The sequence below is a fragment of the Rana temporaria genome, chromosome 4, assembly GCF_905171775.1.
Source record: "Rana temporaria chromosome 4, aRanTem1.1, whole genome shotgun sequence".
Lineage (NCBI taxonomy): Eukaryota > Metazoa > Chordata > Amphibia > Anura > Ranidae > Rana > Rana temporaria.
Genome location: NC_053492.1, coordinates 34,091,498 through 34,119,267, shown reverse-complemented (window position 1 = coordinate 34,119,267; position 27,770 = coordinate 34,091,498). Strand labels below are relative to the sequence as shown.

Sequence of the window (27,770 nt, the reverse complement as noted above, 5' to 3'; positions counted from 1 at the left end):
ATGGCTGACAGCTTCAGCCAAAACCCTGGTAAACCACTTCAAACCAGTGACCCAAATGTAGGGGGTCTTTAGCTTATAAAGACATTTTAGCAGTGCACTTCCAACTTTGTGGCTACATGACCATCGACGATTTGTGGATACGTGACCATCACACCTGTATGAGCTTGTTGAACAGCAGACCATGTTCATTAATATGGAGCCCCCCCCCCCCCCTCTTAGCGGCTACAACGGCCTCCACTCTTATGGAAGGCTTTGCATAAGATTTTGGAGAATGTCTGTGAAAATCCTTGCCTATTTTGCCAAAAAAAGCAACTGTGAGGCCAGGTACTAGCGTGGCTTGAATTAAGCATACCATCATCTTAAATCACTAGGTCAGGGCTGTAGGTCACTTGCGTTCCTCCACACCAAACTCCTGAAATGATGAAGCTTTGTGCACTGCAACACAGTCACACCAGAACAGAAAATGGCCTATCCTAAACCTAAACTAAGACCACAAGGTTGGAAGGGCTCACTTGTCTAAAATGTATTTTTATAGTGCAACATTAAGGCCGAGTACTCACGAGCAGACATGTCCGATGAAACCGGTCCGCGGACCGTTTTCATCGGACATGTCTGCCCGGGGACTGCCCGGGGACTTCTGTTTGATGGCCGTACACACCATCGAACAGAGGTCCGCGCGTAAACAATACGCGGGGCGTGTCCGCGGTGTCGCCGCGACAATGACGTGGTGACGTGGGCGGCCTGCCTTTAAAAGGCTTCCACGCATGCATCAAAGTCATTCGACGCATGCGAGGGATGGCGGGCGGCAGGACATGTACGGTAGGTCTGTACAGACGACCGTACATGTCCGGGCGGACAGGTTTCCAGCGGACTGTTTTAAAGCAAGTCCAGGAAACAGTTGTCCCCTGGAAACCTGTCCGATCCACCCGAAAATGGTCCGCTCGGGCCTACACACGGCCAAACATGTCTGCTGAAACTGGTCCGCGGACCAGTTTCAGCAGACATGTTTGGTCGTGAGTACGGGGCCTAACAGTTCTCTTTATTGGAAACACCTTGTTGCAGGGCCACCATGGGGGGGGGGGCTATGCCGATGTAGGGTCTGGGCATCCCAAGGGGCCCAGGCGGCGAGCCCCAACCAATGAGTTGATGCCTTTCATTCCACCACTGTGTGGGGGCCCACTGCTCGCGGATCAAAGCTGCCATTGATCCCCCCCCCCACCACCATCACCACTGACATTCATTCCATCCCCCCACCACCACCATTACAGCTGCCACTGATCCCACCTCCCACCAACATTACCGCTGCCACCGATCCCACTCCCCACCACCACCACCACCATCACAATTGCCACTGATCTCATCCACCCCACCATTATCACCACTGCCACTGATCTCATTCCCCCCCCCCCCACCATTACATACCTCCCAACTTTTTGAGATGAAAATGAGGGACACCTATCGGCAAAAGTATACAGGCATAGGACACACCCCTTGACACGCCTCCTTAAGGGAGAATTGTACAAAAAACAACATTAGCTAAACCCACAAGTGCTAATTTTACCTCTACTATTCCTTTATATTGGCTTTATTAATGTACAAATACAGCAATTTAGAAATCAGATAAAAAGTTTAGCACTTGGAAAACACTTTTTGATAGATAAAAAGTGCATTTTATTTACAACTCTACAGATCAGACTGAAATGAGGGACAAATGAGGAGGAATGAGGGACAGTCCCTCGAAATCAGGGACAGTTGGGAGCTATGACATTATCACCGCTGCCACTGATTCTATCCACCCCCACCACCATCATCATCGCTGCCACTGATCCCACCACCGCCACTTATCCCACCCCACCACTGCCACTTATCCCACCACCACTGCCACTGAACCCACTCCCCCACCACCACCACCACTGATCACATCCCCCCACAATTGGGAAAATGTATTTCGATGGCCAGTGGGCAGGCCCTGGGGAATGTCGGTGGGGGGGGAGGGGGGCAGGCCTAAAGCTGTGTAAAAATTTATGATGGCTGCCCTGCCTTGCTGTGTGGCTTGCTGTGCCCCAAAACCTCCTGCCAGTCTTATACTGTGTGCTCTTCATTCAGTCCTACAAAGTGTCCGTAGTCCGTGCTCCAGTGGAGTACAAATTCTGTATAGGATTGATTAAAGAATGCACAGCCCATGCACAGACTTGCCTCAGAGGATTTTGATAAGTTACTCTGTAGTTTCTGGATGAATGGATGTCTTGATGAATCGGGAAAATGTGAGTATAATGCCCTGTACACACAATCGAATTTCCCGTCAAAAAAGGTTGGATGTGAGCGTTTGGTCGGAAATTCCAAAAGTGTGTATGCTCCATCCAACATTTTCTGTCAGAATTTCCACCAGCAAAAGATTGAGAGCAGGTCCTTGTCGGAAAAAGTCCTTGTCGGAAAATCCACTCGTCAGTGTGCAAAAAAACACGCATTCTCAGAATCAAGCAGAAGAGCCGTACTGCCTATTGAACTTCGTTGATCTCGGCTCGTTGTACGTCTTGTACATCACAGCGTTCTTGACGGTCAGAATTTCCGTCAAGATTTGTGTGACCGTGTGTATTCAACACAGGCTTAAGCCAACATTCCGTCAGAAAAAATCCACGGTTTTCTTGTCGGAATTTCCAATCGTGTTTATGGGGCATAAGGCTAAGGTGCAAGTATACTTTAATATTATTCACTACTCCATTCAAAATTTCCATGTAAACTTGGCCATATGGCACAGCTTATCAGATAATGTCAATGATTTTCAACCTGGAATTCATCTTGTGCACCTGACTGACCCTATAGCTACCAGAAATGTACTGAATAGCCATTGTGTGCCACCTCTTTCTGTAACCCCACTCCGTTTTCCACTTTCAAATATTGCAGCATTAGAGGGAGGTTGTGCAGCCAGGACCAAGTGGCTATTGTCCTGTGCAGAAAAACTGTGAAAAACCTGTTTAGCCTGGCTGCAAAAGAATTGTAAAAAAATGCAGATTAAAGTTGTTGTTAATAAGTTTGCAAGTGATTTCTGTTATTTTTGTTTTGTAGAGCGGCTCCATCGCTAACAAAGAAAATGTTAATAAGCCAGAGCACGTACGAGGGAGAGTGAAGAGATGTGAGTAGAACATCTTATATGGGTAATGTTTGAGAAACAAATCAATTCACTGTAGTGTGGCAGGTTAGTGGAGGTGACAAAGTGGACCCTTAGAGCATTTGCCACAATGTACAAGTATGGAAGGCAAGCATTTACCCTTACTTTGCACTCCTCCAGCTATGCAAGGTCCTCCATTTTCTTTGAACGTTATGTTTAGTTCACATGCTGCCATCTATTGACCTTTTGTGGTAATGCACCTATTTTTCCATGTTTCTTTTGTCTGATTTATGACACACTTCCTTTCTATGTAATGCTCCACCCTTTCTTCCTGTGATTGTACTTTTTGTGTAATGGAGACAGCTAACAGGCCACATGTAACAAGGGCACATGTATTCTGCATAGTAAGCTACAGAAAATATCCTTTGACCGCATAAGTACAACAACCTATTCATCTGTTGTATCCTGTCATCTGCTGTAACCCTGATGTTTCGGATTAAAGCAACCTCTGCGAACAGAATCGGTACTTGGTGTGTTCAAGCTATCTGATGAGGATTGTCCTCAGTAATTATATAGGCTTATACAGGCCAGGCTTAGAGGTCTCACAAGGGATAGATCGCTTCACAACAATCAGAGTCGGAATAGGTGGTGCTTCCTGTCATGTACCTGATAGGAGGCCGAGATGTTGAGTGCGACCTACCTTGTTTCTCCAGCCTAAGCATACCTGGGAATAAGATAGGTGGTGCTATGGTACAGGGGGAATACATGTGCCTAAGGATTTTTCATGCAGATCTTTGAACTGGCAATGCCAACGAGGAGGAATCAGCAGGCTATGCAGGTAGGAGTATCAGGCGAACAGTTGGTGAACCTATAGAAAGAACCAGCAGAAGCTAAGGAAGTACTTTAACTGTGGTGAGTTGAGGACAGCAGGGTCCACTGATGACAGAAGTTAAACAGCAGCAGGAATGCTCACAGAAGTCTACAGTCAGATCTCAGAATAGCCATGGACAGGAGTCGGAGAAAAAGTCAAGGTCACAAACTGTATAAGCAGAATTCCAAGCAGAGGTACAGAGAAAGATCTAAAGGCAGGTCAGGAGTAAGCCATGTCGGTTACGAATAAGCATACAGCAAAGTTCAGGTCGGATCTGAGGGAACTTGCTTGTATGGGAGGGGCGACAGGGTGGTCATCACATTTTCCATGTTTCCCTCCTCGTTGGGCGCCAAGTGAGGGTCACACGGGAGGCCTACTTCACAGTGGGCTCTTCTGGGCTACTATATGCACCTTTAACGGGATCACTCTATTACACATGGGGTACCATTACTTTTGTGCCATCTTCATCAGTGCCCTGGATCCAGACTAAGGCCGCCATAAGGGAACTTTAACCACTTATCCCCGGACCATTTGGCTGGCCAAAGTCCAGAGCACTTTTTTCTATTCGGCACTGCGTCACATTAACTTTCACTTTTTATTTTTTGCGATATAAACAAAAATATAACAACAATTTTGAAAAAAAACAAAACAATATTTTTTACTTTTTGCTATGATAAATATCCCCCAAAAATATAAAAAAAAAAATTTCCTCTGTTTAGGCCAATACGTATTCTACTACTTCTTTACATCAGCATTTCCCCGTTATTTCTCTCTGTGAGATGATCGCGGGTATCCCCGTGGACATAGAGTCCACGGCACCCGTGAGTCCGGCTCACGGAGCTCGCGGCAGGCGCGCGTGTGCGCCACTGGTGGCATGCGCACGCCCACAATGCTGCATCTTAAAGGGGAAGTACACGTACGTCCATCTGCCCAGCCATGCCATTGTGTCAACGTATATCGTCGCGCACTGGTCCTTAAGCGGTTAAGACTGCCTCTGCTTTTAGAGATAAACATACACCGTGTACACTTGCACTATAACAGTTGTCTAGTTAACTCTTGGGTCCCCATCACAATGTACACCTTCTCTGCAACTTGCATTTAGGAGGAACATGCTGAGCCCTGTCCACATCCTCCTATCCAGCGTATCACCGATACCTCACTCCTAGTGACAGCATAGGGTTCCCGCCAAGCACATAGCGCCAACTCCATGCATGTACTTCACTTTACTTGACTCTTCTGTACCTGAACACAGGCTGGGGAACTCTGCGATGTGAGTCTGCTCCTGTTGCTATGGGAGACGGACCACTCATGGAGAGAGTGCCAATAACAACTCCCTCCTGCAAGAGGCTGTCCCACCTATCTCGGGCACATGCTTAACGACAGACAGCTTGGTAAACTTCAATTACCCTAGGTAACCACTTGCTTGCACTTCACGCTATATTAACTCTTACGGACGTGTCTTCATACCTCAAAGTGTTTAATGACCCAAACCGTAGATTATATGTGCTAGTTACTTGCATTACACCCTTTTGAGTAACTTCAGATTCAACGGGAAGAACTTTACTTGAAAAGTGAAAAAGGCGTTACAAAGTTCAGCATTTAGAGACATAATACTTCCCTAAATCCTTAACCCTAACTCTGGCTGTGTTCTGCCCCAGCATACTTGGGAAGGTAGTGTCCATGAAATTACAGTGTCCAAGTAAATTCTCCAGCCGCTGATTTTTTCCAAGTCCAGATAGTAACGAGCAACATGCTTTTCATCACAGAAAGCTGGCTAACATCGGACTGTAACACCATCCTTGGTGAACTTGTGCCAGAGAACTATGGTATTCTAACCGAGAACAGAATTGGGCAAATAGGAGGAGGTCTAGCAGTGATCTACAAATCGTACCTCTCTCTCACGAAACCAGACTTACAGACTTACATTGCCGTTCATTGAAACACTCACTCTACAACTCCAAACAACACCCCAGGACACGGTCCACATACTATTATGCTACAGACCACCAGGCCCAAAGACGCATCTCCCCACATCGCTGACAGAATTTATTGCAACTTACACCTTAAAAGTCAAACACCTCCTGCTACTCTGGGATTTCAACCTCTGGGCCAACTCCGCACAGGATGCCATAGCCAACGCCTATATTGACCAATTGGAGGGACTAGGTCTGCAGCAACTGATATGCGCACCCACGCATGTCTCAGGTCACATCCTCGACCTGATCCTCAAACAGGATATGGACGTCAACATTTCAGAAAACAGACCCCTACCTTGGACACATCATCATGCAATAAAAATTTTAATAACCTCTAACACTATCCTAAAAAAAACTGCAAACCAGGCAATGACATACTGGACAAGATCCCCAAAAAAACTCCACTCAGAACACTTTAAAAAAACATTATTAAATAAAATGACAAAAATTAAACAAACACAATCAGCAGCAGAAACGCTTAACTCCATAAACAAAGCTTTACTACAGACTGCGGATATAATCGCCCCCGAAACGTAGAGCGCTTATCCGTAAAAATAACTCCAGCTGGTTCAATGACACGCCCACGTCATTGAAGCAGGAACGCAGGAGAGTGGAAGGCGCTTGGAGAAGAAACTCTACAAAGGAAACTCACGTAAATTATAAATTAATCACTAAGAAATATCATAAGGAAATCTTCAAAGCAAAAAATAACATTTTTCAAACGTACTCGCAAAAGCTCGAAATCGACCTCGAGAACTTTTCAACTTAATCACCCAGACCATGAACCCAGCCTGCCTGGAGGCTCCAAAAAATGAAACACAAGGGTTTTGCAATGAATTATCTGATTTTTTCATAAACAAAATTGAACAAATTTGTGACACAATTCAGCAAAAGAAAATCGCTACCCTCACCCCTACCAATCAAAAAGAGAATATTAATATAAACGCTTCTCAACCAACAAAATTTACATTAGAGCCAATCTCCATCGACACCACTAAAAACATCATCGGAAGCCTCCGAGATAGTACATCCCCCAATGACATCATTCCCACAAAATTGGTGAAAGAATGTGCCGATATTTTGGCACCCGCGATCACGCACCTTATAAACCAATCATTCATAGAAGGCAAGGTTCCGACCTCCTTAAAACAAGGCATAATAAAACCCCTTCTAAAAAAAAACAACCCAAACAACCGCCGACCGATAGCCTCCCTCAACATCTTTTCCAAGGTAATGGAAAAAGCAGTAGTACAACAACTACAACATCATTTAGACACCCACAAACTCCTGAATCCACTTCAAATCGGGTTTCCGCCCAGGTCACGGGACGGAAACAGCACTTCTCAAAATATGGGATGACACTCTCAAAGCAGCAGACGAAGGAGAATCCTGTCTCCTGATACTGCTGGACCTTAGCGCTGCCTTTGACACAGTAGACCACGAACTGTTGCTAAACCACCTCACAGAGGTAGCTGGAGTTGCAGACTCGGATCTACCATGGTTTTCCTCATTCCTGGATAAACGATCCCAGACAGTGAAACTAGGACCTTTCACGTCTGAATCTTGTACCGTGGCTTGCAGAGTCCCCCAGGGGTCTCTTTTATCGCCCATACTTTTCAACATTTACCTCCGCCCACTCTTAAAAATTATTAGTAACCAAGGCCTTCTCTATCTTACGCGGACGACACACAATTTTATTTTCGTATCAGCGAAAAAAAGAACCAATACCCCGTATTTGAACAATGCCTTAGTCACCTCAAACTTAATGGAGCTAAAACAGAACTCCTTCAACTTCACGCAAACCGGAAAGAACTAGCCAGGACTACCTGGACACCACCACCCATTCTGGGACAAACCATCACCACTAGCACCAAAGTCAAAAGCCTCGGAGTCATTTTTGACTCAGACATGACAATGGATGCACAAATAGGATCAGTAGTTAGCGGATCTCATCATCTGCTACATCTCCTATGAAGAGTTGTTCCCTTCATCCCGAAAGAAGACATAGCAGTGGTGGTAGCAACAATTATTAACTCCAGATTAGATTATGCAAATTCCCTCTACCTCGGACTCCCAAAATACCAGATTGCCCGTTTTCAAGTCGTCCAAAACACTGCGGTACGGCTGGTAACAGGGAAAAAAACCCTGGGAACCAATCAGCCCATCTCTGAGATCCCTCCACTGGCTGCCCGTAAAGGACTGAGTCACATTTAAGGCCCTTTGCCTGGCGCACAAATGTGTACACGGAACCGCCCCACAATAATTAAGTGAGAAAATAAAACACCAAAACCCCAATCGCGTTTTGCGATCAACTAATCAAAAACGACTACAAATCCCAAAAGCGCGCTACAAAACCAAAGGAGAACGACGATTTGCAGTCCAAGGACCGCGATTATGGAATGCATTACCAACTAACATCCGAACAGAAATTGATCACCTGGCCTTCAGGAAAAAACTCAAGACCCACCTATTCTGATGGTTTAACAGAATGAAAAAAAAAATAGATGCCAAGCACCTTGAGGCGATTTAGTTTGCATTTGTAGCGCTATATAAGTTATTCACTCACTCACTCATCCTTCTGCACCTTCTGGGTGCTGTTCTCTGTCGCACTCTCTTACGGGTCCTGGATCTCTCTCTCGGGTCTGCTACGGGCCCTAGACCATTTAAGGTCTTTCCTGGCCTCCAACCACTCTACACTCTGTGCAAGACCATTGTCCCTCTTATATAACACAGGATCAGTGGGTCAGACCCATAGAAAACCTGCCAAAAGACCAAAGAACCAGAAAAGTATGAACCCTTACCCTCCCATCCATGACAACCGTTAACTACCGTATTTGCCGGCGTATAAGGCGACTGGACGTATAAGACGACCCCCTAATTTTCCAGATAAAATGTTGGTTTTGGGATATACTCGCCGTATAAGACGACACCCTTCCCCCCTCACTGTGCCATTGCATACCTCACTTCGACGATCTCCATACCTTATCCCTGGCAGAGTCAGTCAGACTGCAGGCATCCATTGTTCAAAAGCCGCGCCTCCTCCTCATCCTGTTCCGTGATAGGCAGAACACTCAGTTTCCCAGCAGAGTCTGTGTTCAGTGTTCCGCCTATCACGGATGTTGTCTTGTCCTCGGCCTCGGACGAGAGGACGTCCGTGATAGGCGGAGCACTGAACACAGACTCTGCTGGGAAATTGAGTGTTCAGCCTATCACGAAACAGCACAAGGAGGAGGCGTGGCTTTTGAACAATGGATGCCCGCAGTCTGACTGACTCTGCATCCGGCTTATAAGACGACACCCGATTTTTGAGGCATATTTTTAAGTACAAGAGGTCGTCTTATACGCCGGAAAATACGGTAGCTATTTTCAATCTGCTTACATGCTGAAGACCTATAAGCACTGGTCCTTTGTCAAGCTGCCCTTTAAAGTGGAACTAAACTCTCTCATTCAACATTAACTATTGTTAATCCTAAAGCTGTTATTGTTAGTAAATAGATAGGAAATTATATTATATTTACTAAACCTTTTTCTTACATTTCTTAATGAGGAATGCACAGAAGAAATCATCGTACGGAGAATTGTAAATATTTCCTAAACTGTGTAGGTTTAGGAGATATTTCCATCACCTACAGGTAAGCCTTAATATAGGCTTACCTGTAGGTGAAAGTGGTTGTACTGGGTGGACAACCACTTTGCATCCTGGTTTCTGGCCTAGGCCAAAATGGTGGCATACATCCCAGGAGTCTTCATGGGATTTTTTTTTTTACTTTCATCTGGAGGAAGGGAGGAGGAGCTTTCTCAGCTAAGCACACGCTCCTTCCTGCATGCCTGAGCAAAGGTTAGATGGATTCCAGGATGTAAATTAAATCAATGGGCTTGGGACCTTACTGTCTGAAACTGCACAAGGCTGTGAAACATAAGATTTTTTTTCTGCACAACATGTCATGGGCTAGGCCAGGGGTAGGCAACCTTTTGAGCACAGTGTGCCGACAAATGTTTTCAAAGAAATTGAGAGTGACGATTTTATAACAAAAAAATGTCAACTTCTCGCTCTCAATTCACGAAAAGGATTTTTTATGAAGTAAATGCTGTAAACTACTTAGTAGTAGTAGTAGTAGTAGTAGTAGTGAGAAATTAACATCCCACACTCTCACGCCTCAGATCAGCCCCAATTCATGCACCTTCACACCTCAGATCACCGTCCCCCCTGCAAATCTGTTCCAAATCTGTTCCACAACTGTACCCCCTTGCTCATCTGCCCCATCACTGTAACCCTCTGCACATCTGCCCCACCACCGCACCACCCTGCTCATCTGCCCCACCAATGTACCCCCTTTCTCATCTGCCCCCCCAATGTTCCCCCTTTCTCATCTGCCCCATCACTGTACTACCCTGCACATCTGCCCCACCTCTGTACCCCTCTGCTCATCTGTCCCACCACTGTTAAAACCTGTAACATCTGCCCCACCACTGTACCTCCATGCACATCTCTTCTCATCTGTCCTAACACTGTAACCCCTTTTGTCATCTGCCCCAACACTGAACCCCCCCCCGCTCATCTTTCCCACCACTGTAGCCCCCTGCTTTTCTGTCCCACCGCTGGCAGTGGGTATGTGTGCAGGATCATAAGTTGGACCCCTGCAGCTGAGAAAAAGTGGTTGGGTGTGATTTTCATTCCGCTAAATACTGTCTGTGGCTTAAAGGGTCACAGAGTGCAGGGGGGTTCAGTAGTGACACAAAGGTTCAGAATCTCAGCAGTAATTCCACAAACTGTTACCTGATTGTGGTTTTCTCAATCATGGTGAAATCCCTTCTTTCTGAGATTGGTAGTGGCGAGTCATCTTCCTCCAGATGGTAGATGGGGCGAGCAGGACTGTGATTGGCTTTAGCATTGACCAATGACAGTCCTTCTCCTGGAAACAGGGACCGCCCCCCTCCCCTAGCAAAATTGCACACAATCTATTCCCCATCACAAAAGCTGACGATCGCAGCTACAGCAGTGTTCGATGTTTTCCATCTTTTACAATATGTGGGGGCACAGTGCCTCCCCCTCCAATGCAGGTGCGGTGTGGGGAATTCAGAAATTGGAATGCATTAGTGTCTCACTGACACTTCCCTGCACTGCTCTGCTGATGGGGAGGGAGTCGAGTGTCGGCAAAAGAGGCTTTGAGTGCCGCTTGCGGCACTAGTGCCGGGGGGTTGCCTACCCCTGGGCTAGGCCTTTTGGCCAAGACTGGGGCCATTTTTTGTTACCAGGCACAACAAGGCCTAGCCCCACTGTGATATTTTTATTTTTACTTCAATATTTTATGCCTCGTACACACGACTGTTTTCCTCGACAGAATCCATCAAGAAACTTGGTGGCAGAGCTTTTTTGCAGAGGAAAACGGTCGTGTGTATGTTTTTCGTCGAGAAAACTGTCGTGGAACTTCCTCGTCGGGAGTCTCAATTTCCTCGTCGTGTTTCTCGTCGGGCTGGTTTACGACGAGAAACACGTTCGTGTGTATGCTTAGAAGCCCGCGCAAGCTCAGAATAAAGTATGAGACGGGAGCGTGCCTTCAGTAAAAGTAGCGTTTGTAATGGAGATTAGTCATGTGCATTTCGTTTCGTTCCGAATCGAAATTCGGACAAATTTTTCATTATTCAGACATTCGGATGCATACGAATTCCCGAATTGCAATATTAATGAATTTACCGAATCCGAACGAACGTTTTCGATTCCGAATCGAAAACCCGCGGACGAAATTCGATCGGAATTCGAATTTTTTTTTTCTTTTGGAATTCCGATCGAATTTCGTCCGCGGGTTTTCGATTTTGAATTCCGAATTTTTTTTTTATTTTTTTTCGAATTCCGATCGAATTTCGTCCGCGGGTTTTCGATTTGGAATTCGAATTTTTTTTTTTTTTTTTTTAATTCCGATCGAATTTCGTCCGCGGGTTTTCGATTTGGAATTCAAATTTTTTTTTTTTTTTTTTTTTTAATTCCGAAATTATATTTGAAAAGAGACTATTTGTTGTCGAATCCGGTCGAAATACTTTCGAATTCGACCGGATTTTTCGAAATTCGGTCGAAAACGAACGAGTTCCGAAAACGAATTTAACACATGTAACGAACCTAACTTAACGAAATTAATTAAATAACGAATTAAAACGAAACGAAACAAAATTTTCCCTTTTGCACATGCCTAATGGAGATAGCACATTCGTCACGCTGTAACAGACTGAAAAGCGCGAATCGTCTCTCACCAAACTTTTACTTAACACGCAGTAACATGAGATTAGCAAAAGCAGCCCCAAGGGTAGCGCCAGTGGAATCAAACTTCCCCTTTATAGTGCCGTCGTACGCGTTGTACGTCACCGCGTTTGAGAACGACGAGATTTTGTATTGATAGTGTGTACGCAAAGAAAGTCAAGTTTCTCGACAAGCCTAACAAGGAACTCGTCGAGGAAAACAATGTTTCATTTACGACGAGTTCCTCGGTCGTGTGTACGAGGCCTACCTCCACATGTGCCAACTGCATTGTGCTTTAGCTGATCAAGAAAAGAAGGGTTTGCTGGGCCTTTTGGTTAGGTGAACCTAAGTGTGCCTCACCCCTGTCAGGAGTCTTGAACTCCGGGGGTCAGAGAGGGGTCATTCCTCTTCAGGAGGGGACCATATGTCACACCCTAGGTGCATTTTTTGTGTTCACATGCACTTCTTTTCCAATTTTCGTGTTTTATTTTTGCAGACCACACCGTGTGTTAAAGAAAAAAAGTATGATTTAAGTTTCGACATACACAGGTCTGTGCACATTCGCCTCACACCCATGTGACAATGCTCGCACCCAACATTGTGGTGTGTCATGTGTTGACCCAATACCGCAAAGTAGCAGGTAATTCTTTGGGTTCCAGTGGCAAATCTGAATGGTAGGAAAGTAAATAAAAGATAAGCAAAGGTTCCTAAGGGTTCCTACCAAAGTGAACTTGTAACTTTTGCCAAAATGCAGGATCACGGTATAGCCCAGCTCCAGGATCTTGACGATGGTGGTTTATGTAATAAGAACAAAATGTGTTATTAATGAAACTGTCCCTGCCAGATGTGCCATAAAGATGTAATTTAAAAAAATGTAAGAAATGTTTGTTTACCGTGTTCCTTTTTTCTTGTTAATGTGTTGTGTCAAGTTTGGATTTAGGGTGATACCATTTATCGGCTAACTAAATAGATTGTAAAGTAGGACACTACAATCAATTTCGTTAGCTAATAAATGTCATCATCCTAAAACTAAACGTCTACTTTTGTCAATAGCTAACATAAAAAAAACAAAAAAGGCTTATACTACTTAAAGGGCTAGTTCACCTTTTTATAAAATAGGAGAACTACCCTTTAATGTGTGTGCGCGAAAAATGCGTTTTTTTGATACTCATTTGTGGACAACTGATGTTTATTAGGGATCGACCGATATAATTTTTTCAGTGCCGATAAGACCACCTCTCCTGCCGATAGCCGATATTTTTTGCCGATATTTTGTACATTTTAAAAAAAAGATTTTACACGGTGATTTAAAATTATTTTTTTTATTACTGTTATTGCTGTCACAAGGAATGTAAACATCACTTGTGACAGTAATAGGCATTTGAGAGGTACTCTTTATGGCGGGATCAAGGGTCTATAAGACCCCAAACCCCTCCTCTGCACTTCAAAGTATTCAAAACTTCAAGATCTGCGTTGAATACTTTTAAGGCGGTGGGAGGGGGGAAATGCCCCCTCCAGCTGCTTATAATTACATATTATAGGTGCTGCTGAGGTGCATTGGTTGTTATTACATTAAAGCTGACCGTCCACTCTAAAGAACGGTACAAGGGTGATGCATGCATCACTCCGGTAAAACCCCTTGAAGCAATACCGGTCAGTTTTTTGACCGATACTTCTAAAAAAAAGTCAATATCGAGCGCCGATAATCGGCCGCACCGATAATCGGTTGATCCCTAATATTTATATATCAATGTTTTTTTGGGCACCCATCCCAATCACACCTTCTGTATATGAGCTTGTCGGACATCCCATTCCAAATCTATGGGCATTAATAGATAGTTGCCCACCCCCAGCCTTTGTGGTTAGAACAGCCTCCACTTTTCACAGAAGGCTTTCCACAAGACTTTGGGGTGTGTGTCTGTGGGAATTTTTGCCCATTGAATCAAAAGAGAATTTGTTAGGTCAGGTACTGATGTTGAATGAGAAGATGTTCATCATAATCCATGTTACAATTCATGTTACAATTCATCCCAAAGGTGTTCAGTAGGTTGAGGCCAGGGCACCCTTATGCCACATACACACGGCCGGGTTTTCCGACAGGAAAAAGTCAGTTGGGAATCCCGACGGGAAAAAAGAGAGCCAGTTCTCTTTTTTTTGCTGGGCGTTTTTGGCAGGTTTCCCGTCGGAAAAACTCAGATGGAGCATACACACGGTCGGGATTCCCAGCCAAAAGCTCTCATCGCAGTTTTTCCTACGAGAAAACCGGCCATGTGTGCAAGGCATTATTCCTTTTACACCAAACTGGTCAAACCATGTCTTTATGGAGCTGGCTTTTTGTACAGAGAATAATCTTCCTGAAACAGAAAACGAACCTTCACCAAACTATGGGCACAAGGATGGAAATAAGCAATTATCTAAGGCATCCTTGTATGCTGTAGCATTATTAGTACCTTTACTGGATACTCAATAATATGAACAAGTGTCTGTAGTATTTTGATGGTCAGGTGTGATGGTCAGGTGTGAAAAAAACATTTGATTGTATATTGTAAGTCTAGAAATATCCTTATCTTTGCTGTTTGCTACTTAGCCAAAAACACATTTTTTGACAACAAGCACAAACTGACTTCTCCTTATTTGTTCACAGTGTATGGAATACCCACTGTAGCACCAGGTATGTATAGAACCACCTCCTGATCTTATTAGGATTGGTCTTCCTGACAACTTGACCTCCTCATTTCTAATAACCTAGCTAAGTACTGTGACGGAATTAGAATATCCCCGTCAAGCATTCCCTTCTTCCCATAAAAGCAAATCACCCCAATATTCCACAAGGAGGAATATTCCTGGGATCGCCCAATAAGCCACACATGAGTCAGAGCTTACTGCTGGAACAAGACACTTTAATGGCAACATGCTACCAGGTATATATGCAGTTTACAAGCTAAATCCTCAATCAAGGAACAATGAAATCTCCACCCTCTTTCCACACACAGTGGGGGCTCTCATACAGATTATAGGCAGACACTTCGGCGCCGACTCTGAAGACACATTTCTTTAGATAATGACATCAGTGAAGGTAATTATTAGTTGTAACAGAATACGTTATCTAGACAGCTTGGCCCCGCATATAGAAGAGGTAATTACCACAATGAAGCAATCAGAATAATTAACATGAGCCACTTATCTAATCACAGTAAACAGTACACACGAGCGGGAATCCTGTCGGGAAAAAAAACGTTGGTTTTCCCAACAGGATTCCTGGCAGGCTTGCCCTGAAAATCTGTGTATAAACACGGCCACACAAAAACCCGCCATTCTTTTGAATGGCAAGAAAGCAGTGACGTCATCGACTACGACGAGCCAGTGTCTTGTCACATTCGATTCCGTCGCCGCCATCTTGCTACACCCCACACTATTGTTGTATGCTACCGCGCATGTGTCGACGTGTTATCGAGCATGCACGGTTTTTCTACCCTGCAGGTAAGCATACAAACGACCGGTTTTCTCAGCAGGAAACACTCTGCCGGGAAACCCGACGGGAAAATAGAGAGCAGGTTCTCCTATTTTCCCGTCTGGATTCCCGGCTGTTTTCCTGATGGGAAAACTGCTAGGGAGCATACACACGGCCGGAATCCCAGCCAAATGCTAGGGAGCATACACACGGCCGGAATCCCAGCCAAATTAGGGGTGTTCGCGGCAAATTCGAAAAGCCGCTGAACACCATGCTAAAGTCTATGGGAGAAATCTAAAGTGATAATTTTAAAGGCTAATATGCAATTTATTGTCCTAAAAAGTGTTTGGGGACCTGGGTCCTGTCCCAGGAAACATGTATCAATGCAAAAAAAAGTTTTAAAAATGTCCATTTTTTCAGGAACAGTGAATTTAATAATGCTAAAAGTGAAACAATAAAAGTGTAATATTATTTCGTACCTAGGGGGGGGGGGTGTAAAGTCAGCAGTATTGTTCATCTTCTTTTTAAAAAGTAACTAGTTACAATTACAAGTTACTTGACCGAAAAAGTAAGTGAATTAGCGACTCAGTTACTTTTTAGGCAAAGTAACTAGTTACTCGGAAAAGTAACTGAGAATTTTATTTTTGATTTTCTACAATGCAAGTACGTTCTATAACATCTTTAATATCAAAGATGTTTATATTAACTTATTGAAGAATAAAAACATTATATACAGTATTTTAGAACATTTACAATTTACAATTGTTAATATCATCATCACACTCCACCTGCCCAGGCGGCAGCAATACTGTACAATATAGATTCAGTGTGCAGTGTGAGTGACACTTCTGCAGTGCACACTGAATATATATTGTACAGTATTGCAGGGCAGGTGGAGTGTGATGATGATATTAATAATTGTACACAGTATTGCATTTGCTGGGCCTGCCATATACTGTACACTATACTGTATAACTACACTACAAAATTCCTTTACAAATAATGCATATTTTAAAATGTTATTACTAATAAGTTATTACTAATAACATTTTAAAATATGCATTATTTGTAAAGGAATTTTGTAGTGCAGTTATACAGTATAGTGTACAGTACAGTATATGGCTGGCCCAGCAAATGCAATACTGTGTACAATTATTAATATCATCATCATCATCACACTCCACCTGCCCTGCAATACTGTACAATATAGATTCAGTGTGCACTGCAGAAGTGTCACTCACACTGCACACTGAATCTATATTGTACAGTATTGCTGCCGCCTGGGCAGGTGGAGTGTGATGATGATGATGATATTAATGTACACAGTATTGCATTTGCTGGGCCTGCCATATACTGTACACTATAATAGTGTACAGTACAGTATATGGCAGGCCCAGCAAATGCAATACTGTCATGTCACGTGTACATTAATATCATCATTATCATCATCACACTCAACCTGCCCAGGCAGCAGCAATACTGTACAATATAGATTCAGTGTGCACTGCAGAAGTGTCACTCACACTGCACACTGAATCTATATTGTACAGTATTGCTGGGCACTGGAGTGTGATGATACTGGGCCTGCCTGGGCATGTGGAGCGGTCCGGTGGAGTGTCCCGTCATTTGTCCCCCCTCCGGCCCCCCCACTCCCAATCCGATGCCGCTCGCCTCCTCACCTGCGCAGGGCCACGGCCCACGGTCGGTCGGTCGGTGCACTGCTGCTGGCACGGTGAGTGTCCCCGAAGTCCGGACCGTTGATGGTGGAGTGGAGTGGAGCCTCCGCGACAGCCGAGGGACTGGGAGATGTCGCCATGTCGGCGGCTGAGGTGACGGTGGGGAGGTGAGCCAGACTCACTCCCTCCCCTCCCGTCCCGACCCATCACACTATACACTGCTGCAGGGAAGGCTTCAGCCGCGTGCATGCGCCAGCGTCACGCGTCGCGTCAGTGCGTCACAACGTCGACACATGACCAAGACCTGGCCTGTGACCCAATCACAGGCCAGCTCCATCCCGCCCTGCCCCTGACAGAGTGAGAGTCTGCCCGGACGGCCCCCCCCGCGCACGCTCATAGTAACTCGGTAACGCCGCCAATGTAATGGCAATGGCGTTGCCGATGGGGTAATAGTAATCAGGTAGATTACTAGTTACCCCTTGAAGGGCAATCGTTACGTAACGGCGTTTATTTAAACGCCGTTACTTACAACACTGAAAGTCAGCATGTGAAAAAGCGCATGTTTCCCGTACATAGAACTGTCCCTGCACAAAGTGTAATTTCTGAAAGAAAAAAAGGCATTTAAAACCGGCTTTGCGGCTCTAATGAATTGTCGGCTCTTTCAATTACAGAGATGATTCATTCATAAAGAAAAAAAAAATGTGTGGGGGTTCCCCCAAATTAAAATACCAGGCCCTTCAGGTCTGGAATGGATATTAAGGGGAACCCCGCCATAAAAATAACACAGACTTCTCCTGACTTAATCTCCACCTGCAGTACCGCTCGGGTCGAGCGCCACCGACTTTGGAACAAGTGGACTGCACCTACCTACCTGTTGGCTTCACAGGTGACAGCGTCTTGACAACCAGTGATGCTCAGTGGCCAAAACCGATGGGAAAGCTGAGACACTGGTTCCTCCTCAGGTCCACTCTTCATTTGTGATTGACAGCAGGCAGATTTTATAGCAGACTGTCTACTGGTTTAGGATCTGACCACTGTCAATCACAAGGGGAGTGCACCTTATAGGGAAAACGTATCTGTGAATCCCATCAGGCTCCACCCACCCAGCTTCAAACTCCTTGCTGCTGCTCTGTCTGTGTGAAGCTCAGTTGCACTGAGGATGGAGTTAGACTTTAGTATAACTCAAGGCAAAACCTTTGTTTTGTTTTGGATAGTGGAGATGAATTGGAACTACTGTCAGGTTTTAATTGTTGTCTCTCTGTTTGTCCTGTTTTCTGTGATCACCGAGTGATATCCAGGGTATTTTTTCAGCAGGGCTTACACGACCTGGTGTTGTATTTATCCCTTGCATCAACTCACCACATAGAAAGATGTTTAGCATGGAAGGTATACTGCGCTGACGAGAGAGAGACAGGAAGTGGAAGGGAATATAAGGAACTACGTGAGAGAGAGAAATCAGCTAGACAGAAGGGAGCAGAGCTTAAAGACACAGAGCAATAATAAATCACATACTGTAACACAACACCAAGGGATGCTGGGGTGTCTATTGATGCTGACTAAGGGGACATCTGTTGTTGCTGCTTGGGGTCTATTGTTGCTAGGGGTATTTTTTTTTTGCAGGTGGTCCATTGCTGCTGGGAGGATTTATTGTTGCTGGAGGGGGTCTATTGTCGCTGGCTGAAGGGGATCTATTTTACTGTTTTTTTGTGTTATTATTAACAAATTTAATAAAAACTACTTGGCACCACAAAATTATACTTAGGGGTGGAACCAAGGAACAATGCTTGGAGGTGGGTAGGGGAGAGACAAGGGGTGACTTGGAAAGAGAGATAGGTAGATTCACAAAGAGTTAGGCCTGCTTATCTACAGATAAGCCGACCTAACTCTGAATCTAAGCCGGCCTATGTTTAAGTGTATTCTCAAACAGAGATACACTTAAACATATCGGGCCAGATTCACAAAGAGATACGACGGTGTATCTACAGATACACCATCGTATCTCTGACGTAAACTGGTCCTATCTATGCGCCTGATTCATAGAATCAGATACGCATAGATAGGGCTAGATCCGACAGTGTTACACTGTGTTACACTGTCGGATTTTTTTTTAAATTTAAAAATGGCGCCGGGGGCGTTCCCGCTGATTTACGATAAATAATATGTAAATCAGCGAGATACGCAAATTCACGAACGTACGCGGACCCGTCGCATTGTTTTTACGTCGTTTCCGTAGCGGTTTTCCATCGTATACTTACCCTTTCTTTTATTAGGCGCAGCCAATGTTAAGTATAGCCGGCGTTCCCGCGTCGAATTTGAATTTTCCTACGTCGTTTGCGTACGCCGATTCACGAACACGCGCGTCGCAAGTCCCGCTCACGTCGCAACCACTGACGTCCTAGTGACGTCAGTGGGAGCAATGCACGCCGGGAAATTCCCCGGACGACGCATGCGCATTTAAATCGGCGCGGGAACGCGCCTGATTTAAATATGACACTCCCCTAGCCGCGGAATTTGAATTCCGCTGGGGGATTTAGGATCCGCCGTCGCAAGTTTGGAGGTAAGTGGTTTGTGAATTAGCCACTTGCCTCCTAAACTTGCGGGAGCGGATCTTAATTCACGTAGATCGAGCGGATCTATAGATCCGCTGAGCTACGTGAATCTGGCCCATCTAAGATAGGACGGCTTGCGCCGTTCTATCTTAGGTTGCAATGTTTCTTTTGGCCGCTAGATGGCGCTTCCATTGCGGCCGGCGTAGATTATGTAAATGAGGGGATACGCCGATTCCCGACGATTTACGAGCGTACGCCGGGCCTACACCGTCGAGTTACGTAGTTTCCGTACGCGATAGGCCGCCTAAAGTTATTCCACCTATGAGGTGAAATAACAATGTTAAGTATGGCCGCCGTTCCCGCCATTCCCGTCGTTTACGTACGCGTCTAAATCAATAGGCCCGTACGGCCTACTTAGCCGCAATGCGCACTGGGAAATGTAGTTGCCCGGCGCATGCGCAGTGTAAAAAACGTCAAAAAACGTGAGGTCAAGCCTCATTTCAATACTACACGCCCCCCTCCCTTGTCATTTGAATTTGGCGCGCTTACGCCCGCTCGTTTTAGGCTAAGCCGCCGAAAATTTGAAGAAAAGTGGTTTGAGAATCACTACTAACCTAAATAATTCACGGCGGTGTAGCCTAAAAAGAGTAGGCTAGGCCGTCCTAATTTTAGGCGCCCCTAAGTGAATCTACCTATGTGTTCCTACATCTGTTCTCTGAGGGGAAAAAAAAGCCCTGGCTATATCCATCCCCACTAGGAGCTCTGCAGACAACATGTTCTTCTAGGTTTTACACCTTGGTGAGAGCAATTTGCAATTTTCTGGTGACATGAGTTTTTTTCTTTTTTATTGCTACCTGCTTTTTGTTCTGTTAGTGTTAGCATTAGCCTTGCATCAGTCCATTTGTCTCATGTATGATTAATCTCCTCGCTTGAACTCTACTTTGAATGGGTAAACCTTTTGATCCTCAGCTTTTCCTAGGCCTTATTCACACTTATTATTGCAGTAGTAGTATGAATTTTAAGAATCAGGGGGCTTTTGCATCTGGTATGACAGGTATTTCCGAATAGCTGCCTATAAAAAGCAATGATGGGATAACATGGCTGCAGCTGTTTGGATGTAATTAGATATCCACTGATTACCAGCAGGTTAGAACAGATAATAGTCCTTGGACACAGACATTGCATGAAGAGACGAACAGCTCTCCCTAACTGCAGCTAAGTGCTGGATTGCTAAGCGCCATGAACAGCCATGGACCGCTGCCACCAACGTTGGACTGTTATTTCTTTTGTATAGACCACAAAACACCTGTCATTTGCACTATAGCTCTAATTGCAAGTGTGAATGTGACTTAAGGCATTGCTCCTGGTTACGGATTATGACTTATTATATATATTTTTTTTCAGCGACACTGTCACCATTATGGTTTCTGCCTGGGGTTCAACCATTACTTGAAGGTAAAACAATTGAAAAACATAATACATGAGGCATTGCATCTATTTTGTATCAAACCTTTAAAAGTACAGTGTAACTTCGGATTGCGAGTAACGAGCATTTCGCAATACGAGCACTATATTAAAAAAAATCCTAACTCGGTTTGCGAGTGTTGTCTCGCAAAACTAGCAGGATTCAGGCCAAAGCGGTGTGCAGTACGGCATTTGGCCTGAGGTGGGGGGGGGGGTGCCGGAGCCGAGCAGAGACTTTCGGCGCCGTTCAGAAATGCATGGAAAGGCCTGAGGACAGCTCGGCTGACCTCGGAAAGGCTCGGGAACGGAGTCTTTCACGAGGTCAGCCGAGGTGTCCTCGGGCCTTTCCGGCCGTTTCCGAGGCTCTCCGGCTCCCCCCCACTTCTGGCCGCATGCGGTATTGCATGCCATTGAAGTCAATGTGGAACAAATTATTTTCGATTCCATTGACTTCAACAGGGAAACTCGCTTTGATATGGTAGTACTTTGGATTACAAGCATTCTCCTGGAGCAGATTATGCACGTAATCTGAGGTTCCACTGTACACTATATGTCCAAAAGTCAGCATCACCTCTCATACTAACACCAAAGGTGTTGGTAGAGAAGACCAAGCTGAACTGTATCTGGATCGGTGCTCTGAGGGCATAGAGCTCTATGTTCACGTGCTACAGAATTCTTATAACTAGAACATTTAAAAACTTTTGCATATACCAGTATTACTAATTGATTATTATTTTTTTTTAGCTCCTGATTTGCAGTCGGTCTTGAATCAGTTGTACAGTAAATCATTTGCCGTAAGTAACATTCTTTTTGTATTATCCTAAATGGAAATTGGTGTCGGGAGAACTGTGACAAGCCTGTTGAATATGATCATAATTACATAGTCTGGCTGAAAAAAGCCACAAGTCTATCTAGTTCAACCAATAGAAGGAAAAAAAAATCATTATATATATTATATATATATATATATATATATATATATATATACATACACACACACACACCTGTATTGTGACACCTGCCTGTGCACGCACATGAACTTTAATGGCATCCCAGCCTTAGCTCGTAGGGTTCAATATTGAGTTGGCCCACCCTTTGCAGCTATAACAGCTTCAACTTTTCTGGGAAGGCTTTCCACAAGGTTTAGGAGTGTCTATGGGAATGTTTGACCATTCTTCCAGAAGCGCATTCGTGAGGTCAGGCACTGATGTGGACGAGAAGACCTGGCTCACAGTCTCCACACTAATTCATCCCAAAGGTGTTTTATTGGGTTGAGGTCAGGACTCTTTGCAGGCCAGTCAAGTTCCTCCATCCCAAACTTGCTCATCCGTGTCTTTATTGACCTTGCTTTGTGCACTGGTCCAAATCATTTGGTGGAGGGGGGATTATGGTGTGGGGTTGCTTCTCAGGGGTTGGGCTTGGCCCCTTAGTTCTAGTGAAGGGAACTCTTAAGGCATCAGCATATCAAGACATTTTGGACAATTTCATGCTCCCCACTTTGTGGGAACAGTTTGGGGATGGCCCCTTCCTGTTCCAAAATGACAGTGCACCAGTGGCATGAAGTCATGTATGACAAAACTAGTAGGGTGGAGTATGTCCAGTTATACCACGCTATCCTGATCTGCAGATTTTTTATGTAGAATTTTTTTATCCGTTTGTTACATTGTATCGGACCTGTGGTCACTTCTAATGGCATTTTTTCAATAAAACCTCTCTGGCTTTACCAGAGTCTCAGTGATGTATAAGATATATATGCTAAATTTCAAGAAGATTGGATAATATTTAGAGGTTGCACACTTTGATCTGTTTTGTAAAAGTAGGCAAAAAATAAGATTTGGGAATACTATTAAAACTATACACTAAGATTAATAGGTAATGTGATAGGCAAAATATGTGTTATATTAATCGACTTTGAACGGTGCAATCATTTGTTTTGTTCGCTTGGTGACGACTTTTCTGTGATGCTCGACTACCCTCAGCAAGAATTGTTTTTGTTGTTCATCCCTGACCGATTCGTTATACTTTTTTATCAGAGCAATTCCTCTTTCTGAGGTATCATTGACAACCTTAAGAGTGTTCACATGGCTTCTCATGCCTCGTAAAACGGTCGTGTGTATGCTCCAGAGCATTTTCTCGATGAGAAAAATGGGCACATATTTTTTACGGTCGTGTGTACGTTTTTACGAGGGGGGAAAAAATGCACATGCTCAGAAGCAAGTTATGAGACAGGGAAATTAGCAAAAGCAGCCCAAAGGGTGGCGCCATTCGAATGGAACTTCCCCTTTATAGTGCCGTCGTACGTGTTGTACGTCACCGCGCTTTGCTTTTTTATTCAAGAACGTGTGTATGCAAGGCAGGCTTGAGAGGAATCACGACAAATCGCGTAGAGAAAAACATAGTTTTTTTGCATGACATGAATAACGGTCGTGTGTACGCAGCATTAGAGAATCACTGCAGTATTCTGTCACGTCGTCGATCCCAAACAATTCAAAGAACGTCTTTGTTTTATTAGTAACGAAATGGCTCAGGTCTTTTCCTTCAAAAAACATGTTTTTACCCTCTAATCGTTTTCCCTTCCTTTTTCTTTGCAGGTTTGGTTTCTAAAGACCAGATCCACAAACAAATTTCGCCGGCGTATCTATTGATTTTTAAAGTTCCTGCGTTGTATCTTTGTTTTGTATCCACAAAACAAGATACAACTGCATCTGGGCTCGATCCGCCGTCAGATCTTAGGTGCATTTTTCCACTGGCCGTTAGGTGGCGTTTCCGTAGAAATCCGCGTCGAGTATGCAAATTAGCTAGATGCGGCGATCCACGAACGTACGTCCGGCCGGCGCATTTTTTTACGTCATTTGCGTTCGGCTTTTTCCGGCGTATAGTTATAGCTGCTATATGGTGGCGTACTCAATCTTAAGTATGGCTGTTGTTCCCGCGTCGAAATTTGAATTGTTTACGTTGTTTGCGTAAGTCGTTCGTGAATAGGGATTTGCGTAGAATGACGTCACCGTCGTAAGCATTGGCTTGTTCCGGTTTAATTTCGAGCATGCGCACTGGGATACCCCCACGGACGGCGCATGCGCCGTTAAAAAAAAAACGTTGTTTACGTCGGGTCACGACGTATTTACATAAAACACGCCCCATCACATCGATTTGAATTGCACGCCCTTACGCTGCCAAAGATACATTACGCCGCCGTAACTTACGGCGCGCATTCTTTGAGGATTCGAAAAAAAAAGTAAGTTATGGCGGCGTAGTGTATCTTAGATACGCTACGCCCGGCGGAAATATGCGCCGCTGTACGTGGATCTGCCCCTAAATTTTTAGTCATAGTTTCCTTAACAGCCTGAGTAATACGAGAGGTGATAAATGAATCCGCGCAATAATGCCAGTGTAGTTCCAGTGAAAGAATAGTAAATATAAATTATAAATGTGTGTGGGGTTTGACACCTAACCAAGAATTTTATAAAGCAGCTGTTTCTACGTATTTATTTCACCTAGGTGGAATAATAGATGAATAATTTGGGAAGTAGAAATGGCGCTACCTTAATAAAATCATAAATAATAGAGAGAGAAATGTATAGTGATATGAATAATTAATAAATAAATACAGTATATGAATATTAATTAAATAATTAGTTATCCAATGCGTGCAATAAAAGTGATACTATGTAAATGACAATTAAAAGCAATAATTAATATCACTTAAAATCCAATTGTGCACAAGTATTTGCTCGACCGGTTTCGTCGACCTGACGCCATCTGGAGCGCCTCCAGATGACGTCAGGTCGACAAAACCGGTCGAGCAAAGAGACAGAACGTCACGACACACTTCCCGAAAATTGCTTTTTTGAAATGCTTTGCTGATTCTGCCTAAATGTGAGTACCTAGTTTTACTAATAAAGAAAAACCTTTTTAAACGGTATCACACTATTGGGATTCCTTCTCTCTTGCATACGAGCCAAACACTGGAAACATAACCAGAATTACAGGGGGATGAAATATTGCCACACAGGGGTATATACTGTGAAAGCTTTTCACCCCAAGAGGGGGTGGAAGAGGGGGTGGAAGATCTGGTGAGTGCGGGTCACATATGAGCACAGCTGGAGGGGTCACTGTGGAATACGCTAACAGAGCTGCACTTGGCACAAGGCACTTTTTTGAAACTCAGCACTTTGATACAGAGATCACAGCCACATATGGACTTTCATATATAGTATTCACTTGTGCACAATTGGATTTAGGTCATATTAATTATTGCTTTTAATTGTCATTTACATAGTATCACTTTTATTGCATGCATTGGATAGCTATTTATTTAATTCATATTCATATATTTATTTATTAATTAATTTTCTCACTATTATTTATGATTTTATTAAGGTAGCGCCATTTCTACTTCCCAATTTATTCAGTTATTGAGTAATGCGTTCGTCCAAAAAAGCCAATCCTACTTTTGTTTCTGACAGATACCAAAGTTGTCTCTTAGCAACTGTGAGGCCTCGTACACACGACCGTTTTCCTTGACAAAATCCATCAAGAAAAATGCTGGCAGAGCTTTTTTGCCGAGGAAAACGGTTGTGTGTATGTTTTTCGTTGAGAAAACTGTTGTGGATCTTGACGAGAAAAAAAGAGAACATGTTCTCTTTTTTCTCGTCGGGAGTCTCAATTTCCTTGTCGTGTTTCTCGTTGGGCTGGTTTACGACGAGAAACACGTTCGTGTGTATGCTTAGAAACCCACGCATGCTCAGAATAAAGTATGAGACGGGAGCGCACCTTCGGTAAAAGTAGCATTCGTAATGGAGATAGCACATTCGTCACGCTGTAACAGACTGAAAAGCACGAATCGTCTCTCACCAAACTTTTACTTAACACGCAGTAACATGAGATTAGCAAAAGCAGCCCCAAGGGTGGCGACAGTGGAATCAAAATTCCCCTTTATAGTGCCGTCGTACGTGCTGTACGTCACCGCGTTTGAGAACGACGAGATTTTGTCTTGACAGTGTGTATGCAAAGAAAGCTTGACAAGATTCTCGAAAAAGCCTGACAAGAAACTCGTCGAGAAAAACGACGTTTCATTTACTACAAGATTCTCGGTCGTGTGTACGAGGCCTCAGAGCAAATTTTTTGACGTCTGCATCTGGGTAAGTGCTCAGAAGCTGTAGCATATCCAAATCAATCTTTGGAGCCCATCGACTTACAATTACCTCATGCCAAAAGCGAACATATATGAGGCTGACAAAATGTGCAACCCGTTTCATTCCTTCCAATTGTCGTTGAGGAACATTCAACTGTTTAGTGAAGATGACAATTTTAAGTGCATATATTGCCTTTGCCATCCACCTTGCTTGATGCAGTGCCCCATGGGATCCTGAAACTGAAGTAGTTTTTTAGACCAACCTCCTAGGTACAGGAGTGAGAGTTGTAATAACTCTTTGTAGTCTTCTCTTGGATGACATCCAGGGGAGTTACAAGCACTGATCTGCCCCCTTTTCAGCTGTTTTGGTTAAACTTATACAGCGGTGATCGGTGCTTGTAACTCCCCCTAAAGCCGCACTGATCACCGCTGACTGTCCCCCTCCGTGCTGTCTTCCCCCCTCCGTGCTGTCTTCCCCCCCCCCCACCGCGCTCCGTGCTGTCTTCCCCTCACCGTGCTCCGTGCTGTCTTCCCCCCTCCGTGCTCCGTGCTGTCTTCCCCCCTCCATGCTCCGTGCTGTCTTCCCCCTGACTAGTGTAGTCCAGATGTGACCCAATAACCTTTTACCGTTGCGACCCCATATACTCCACCCCTTAATTGTCCCCCACTTAATCTATAGTAAAGAGACCACACCTTTGCTTTGGAGTAAACTGGCCACAACAGCCTATTTTATTAAAACATAATCGCAATAAAAACTCCAACTTAAATGAAAACAGTAAATATCCAACATCAATGACATACCACAAAACCCCCACTCTGTTGGTCCTTTCTGGCAGCACACCCATTCTCCACCATTTTACCATATACCAGTATGAACAATGCACTGCGAGCAAACAATAACCTTAGGCCTCCAGTCCGTGTAGTACGCTCGGAGACAACCCCCGCCCGCAGTGCAAACGTTACAGTATACCAACTAACCTTTCGCTGGAATACACTTAAAGGGGGCCATAAAATTGATGAGCCCCCCACCCCCGTTTTCACACGTTTTCTACTGCCACCATAAAGGACCAACAGAACTAACCGCCAACCCAGCTGTCGTGACGACCGTCCAACACCGTACCTGCAAAAGAAAAAACACCGGCAACACAGGTAATGCAATAAGGGAGGGAGGGTGGGAAAAGCTGCTTCCTCGTTGCTCTCCTAACTGCAAGTGCCCGCCTGGCCCCGCCCCACCCTTTTATAGGGTAACTCCCCTGACACCAGCAGCCAATCCTGCTCCTCCTCTTGAAGCTGATACTTTCTAACTCC

At 44.4% G+C, this 27,770-nt stretch overlaps 1 protein-coding gene across 1 annotated transcript in view; it reads left to right on the top strand.

The window, feature by feature from the left end:
• Positions 1-3,083: 3,083 nt before the first annotated feature.
• Positions 3,084-27,770, top strand: part of LOC120936101 (cell wall protein DAN4-like) — a 169,053-nt gene continuing 144,366 nt past the window's right edge. Inside the window, exons 1-4 of the mRNA XM_040348216.1 lie at positions 3,084-3,133; positions 14,833-14,859; positions 21,269-21,319; positions 22,073-22,122. The gene's annotated coding sequence lies outside the window, so the exon portion shown is untranslated. The remainder of the gene's footprint in view (positions 3,134-14,832; positions 14,860-21,268; positions 21,320-22,072; positions 22,123-27,770) is intronic.